Below are 5134 nucleotides of genomic sequence, written 5' to 3' on the forward strand. Positions count from 1 at the left end.
GCATTCCATGACCCACATCCAAGAAACAAGAAGTCTCTTCTCAACGACATGCCATATGACCAACATTCCAGCGTCTGGTCATGTGACTTGGAAATGGAGCATTCCATGACCCACATCCAAGAGATGAGAAGTCTCTTCTCAACGACATGCCATATGACCAACATTCTAGCTTCTGGTCATGTGACTTGGAACTGGAGCATTCCATGACCCACATCCAAGAAACAAGAAGTCTCTTCTCAACGACATGCCATATGACCAACATTCAAGCGCCTGGTCATGTAACTTGGAACTGGAGCATTCCATGACCCACATCCAAGAGATGAGAAGTCTCTTCTCAACGACATGCCATATGACCAATGTGGATATGGATGTGAGTAATTAAATGCTCCAGTTCCAAGTCACATGACCAGACGCTAGAATGTTGGTCATATGGCATGTCGTTGAGAAGAGACTTCTCATCTCTTGGATGGGGGTCATGGAATGCTCCAGTTGGCCACACATGGTCTAATCTTTGTAGGGAATGCAGCAGATCTGAGAACGTTTTGCAAGGAACAACCTTGACTATCTGGCAATAATAAGTTCTTCTAAATGCTGAAGTTCTTCTTACGGAACAGACTTTCCACGCTTCTATGGATAAAATGAAAGAACAGTTTCTCAATGTGGACAATGTTCACCCATTGGTCCGAGTATTGAAAAGATTGTAACAAATTTTTACGCACAAAATAAAATACCAGTTAGACACGTACAATACGGAAACCTTTCTTTCATTTTGTTTCTGATCTGGTAGGTTAATCATTTTGATTATCCTTATTGGTATCGATATGTTAGAATGATTCTTTTTTCGGGATTTGATTTGTATATTTGGATTCGCTTAGTATAATCGTGATTTTCGGATCGATTTGAATTTTTGACAGCTATACTCTTCCTATTCTATTCTATTGTTTTCTAGTGATCATCGTCTTATTTTAATTTGATACCCTACTGTATTTATTGCAATATGTTTCCATTTCAAATTCATTTTCTTTCTTTTTTCTGGTTCAAATTCATTCCTTTTTTTAGATTCGTTGAAATTCGTTACTATTGTGATTCAGAAATTTGGAAACATCCAAATCTCCTCGCAGTCGCTGTCAATGTCTGAACCCAACGGATGGTTTTGTGCTCAGAGACGCGGTATGTTAAGCATGGCTTCTCACATGCAACACCGCTCTGCTCTCTACTTGTGAGTGACGGAGTGCAGAGACGATAAATGACCCGTCACAGAGATATGTTCTCTGGCTTCTCATTTATTTACATGCGAGTCGTTAGATGATCATTGAACAGGAATTGAGGCTGGTGCTGAGGGTGCTGAGCCTCTGTCAGGGTGAGGCCCGGAACCGCAGACCGCTAAACTATTTCCCTGTTCCAGAGGTTAATAAATTGGTCACATAAGTGCTGTTGTTTACCTCTGACTCCAGGGGAACCTTGCAGAGGATTGACTTGTCCTCAGCACAGGACTACAGGAGCCATCTTGGGGGAGCCTGTGTCTGATTGGATTTCATCCGAGATTTTGAAACCCACCTTGTGCCTAAGAAGGGCTCTATGCAGAGGATTGACTTGTTCTCAGCACAGGACTCCAGCCAGGGACAGGACAAGGGGTTGGCGGGATGGTTAACTGTAGGGATGGGGGCACCTTCCTTCTGTTACAAGGCCAACAGGAGTAGCGACATCAGCATCACTACTCTTCTTAACCCAGCGCTGGGAGTGGCGAGGAGACAAAGAGAGAGCCGGTGCAGGCTGTGATCTCTCTCCCGCTCCTTCTTCCTGCCAGTGCAGCACTGTATTCAGAAGCCGACAGCAGTAATCACAGGCACACAGAACCTTTGCACTGGTAGGAGGCAGGAGGGGAGAGAGAGCACAGTCCACAGTTGAGTGCAGAAGTGTCCAGGAGAGAGTCGGGAGAGGAGAAGAGAGCCGGGAGGAGCCACAGCTGCTCTCTCTCTCCCTCCAGATCCTGTGGGCTTGGAAGGAAGGGCAATAAAGCACTGTAATAAAGGGCTCCATGATGGGGGTAAAGGGCCCTGGGATCAATGGGAAGGGCCCTGGGCTCAGAGGGAACATGGCCCTCGGCTTTGAAGAAGGGCAATAAAGTACCATAATAAAGGGCTCCATGATGGGGGTAAAGGGCCCTGGGGTCAGCGGGAAGGGCCCTGAACTTGGAGGGAAGGGCCCTGGGCTTGGAAGGAAGGGCAATAAAGCACTGTAATAAAGGGCTCCATCATGGGAGTAAATGGCCCTGGGGTCAGCGGGAAGGGCCCTGGGCTCGGAGGGAAAGGCCCTGGGCTTGAAAGGAAAGGCAATAAAGCACCATAATAAAAGGCTCTACAGTGGGAGTAAAGGGCCTTGGGGTCAGTGGGAAGGGCCCTGGGCTCAGTGGGAAGGGCCCTGGGCTCAGTGGGAAGGACCCTGGGCTCAGAGAGAAGGGCCCCAGGCTTGGAAGGAAGGGCAATAAGGGGCCATAAAAAGGGCTCAGTAATGAAAGTAAAGAGCAATGGGATCAGTGGGAAGGGTCCTGGGATCAGTGGGAAGGGTCCTGGGCTCAGGGGGAAGGGGCCCTAGGCTTGGAAGGAAGAGCAATAAAGCACCAAAATAAAGGGCTCCAAGATGGGAGTAAAGGGCAATGGGATCAGTGGGAAGGGTCCTGGGCTCAGTGGGAAGGGGCCCTAGGCTCAGAGGGAAGGGGCCCTAGGCTTGGAAGGAAGGGCAATAAAGCACCACAATAAAGGGCTCCACGGTGGGAGTAAAGGGCCCTGGGCTCAGTGAGAAGGGCCCCGGGCTCAGGGGGAAGGGGCCCTGGGCTTGGAAGGAAGAGCAATTAGGCACCAAAATAAAGGGCTCCAAGATGGGATTAAAGGGCCTTGGGGTCAGTGGAAAGGGCTCTGGGATCAGTGGGAAGGGCCAAGGGCTCAGAGAGAAGGGGCCCTAGGCTTGGAAGGAAGGGCAATAAAGCACCATAATAAAGGGCTCCACAATTTGAGCAGGGAAGGGCCCTGGGTTCGGAGGAAAGGGCCCTGGGCTCAGAGAGAAGGGTCCCAGGCTTGGAAGGAATAAAGGGCCATCAAAAAAGGGCTCAGTGATGAGAGAAAAGGGCAATAAAGCACCTTAAGAAAGATCTTTATGGTGGGAGTAAAGGGCCCTGGGATTAGCGGGAAGGGCCCTGGTCTCGGAGGGAAGGGCCCTGGGCTTGGAAGGAAGAGCAATAAAGCACCATAATAAAGGGCTCTGTGATGGGAGTAAAGGGCCCCAGGAACAGCAGGAAGGGCACTGGGCTCGGAGGGAAGTGCCCTGGGTTTGAAAGGAAATGCAATAAAGCACCATAATAAAGGGTGTGAGTAAGGGGCCCTGGGCTCGGAGGGAAGGGCCCCAGACTTGGAGGGAAGGGCCCCAGACTTGGAGGGAAGGGCACCAGCCTAGTTTCTTTATTCGGGGCCCTGGGGGGTTCTAGTTACACCTCTGGCACATGCCTATAAAAAATGAATTTCACCTGATTAGATTGGAGGAGCAGGGTCCTCCCAATCCTCCGGTATTGAATGGTCTCCTATTACAATGTAAAGGGCTATGCAAACCGTTGGCACTATATAAATCCTGTATAGTAATTATTATTATAATTTCAGGTACTTATATAATATAATAATAATGTTCTTTTTCAGCTCCGGACTCCGGTGTGGTGGGGGGGATGACGGGCGTTGTAAAGTCTCGGATTAGACACAAGACTCGGAGCCGCTCGGAGGAAAGTCTCCTTCAGCTGCATTGGAGGGCATTGTGCCTGGAAACAGCTGAATCCCGCGGATCGGTAATTAGACAATTGATTAAATGAAGGTTTGCGATGCTAAAGCCACGTGTGAGAAAATCTTTGAACAGTTTGTAAAACAACGGGACGGACATTTCAGGTTTTTTCATATTTTTTTTCTTTTCTTATGACTTTCATTTTCCAGGTTTCATTTTGTCTCATGGTCGGTGAAGGAGAGGTCATGGCGGGTAAACTGACCAATCATAAAATATTACAGATTTTTCTCAGATTGAATTTCACTTGCTATGAAGTAAAACTATAAAAGATGTATGCGCCAATCAATAATTATCCCATCAAAACAGATGGAAATATACAACGCCGAGAAATAACTGCTGTCTGTGGTCGCCGATCAATATCTGCTGTCAATCAAAACACCCAAATTAACACCAATGGGTATTGATCATTTTATTTCCTGTATTTATATAGAATGAACATGCGGCACTGTGCAGAGTGCACCCCCCCGGGGACATCGCCCCCCCCCCCCCCTTACAATAACCTACGTTCCTATCCAGTGATATCAGTCTGATCATCACACCAGGACATGGAGGGGGCCAGAAGACAATTTCCAGAACAAAGCCGATCCATACAACGATGGCGAGGACATGCTATCTCCATGCAGCAGGTATCGGTATATTGAGCCGAGGACCAATTGGGAGAGACTTCTATCTAGAGGCATATTGTTCCAAGAACCAATGGGGAGAGACTTATATCTAGAGATATATTGAGCCAAGGACCAATGGGGAGAGACTTCTATCTAAATGTATATTGAGCCAAGGACCAATGGGGAGAGACTTCTATCTACTGGTATATTGAGCCGAGGACCAATGGGGAGAGACTTCTATCTAGAGATATATTGAGCCAAGGACCAATGGGGAGAGACTTCTATCTAAATGTATATTGAGCCAAGGACCAATGGGGAGAGACTTCTATCTACTGGTATATTGAGCCGAGGACCAATGGGGGAGACTTCTATCTAGAGATATATTGAGCTGAAGACCAATGGGGAAAGACTTCTATCTAGAGGTATATTGAGCTGAGGACCAATGGGGAGAGACTTCTATCTAGAGATATATTGAGCCGAGGACCAATGGGGAGAGACTTCTATCTAGAGATATATTGAGCCGAGGACCAATGGGGAGAGACTTCTATCTAGAGATATATTGAGCCGAGGACCAATGGGGAGAGACTTCTATCTAGAGGTATATTGAGCCAAGGACCAATGGGGAGAGACTTCTATCTAGAGGTATATTGAGCCGAGGACCAATGGGGAGAGACTTCTATCTAGAGATATATTGAGCCGAGGACCAA

The sequence above is a fragment of the Rana temporaria genome, chromosome 3 (genome assembly GCF_905171775.1).
Source record: "Rana temporaria chromosome 3, aRanTem1.1, whole genome shotgun sequence".
Taxonomy (NCBI): Eukaryota; Metazoa; Chordata; class Amphibia; order Anura; family Ranidae; genus Rana; species Rana temporaria.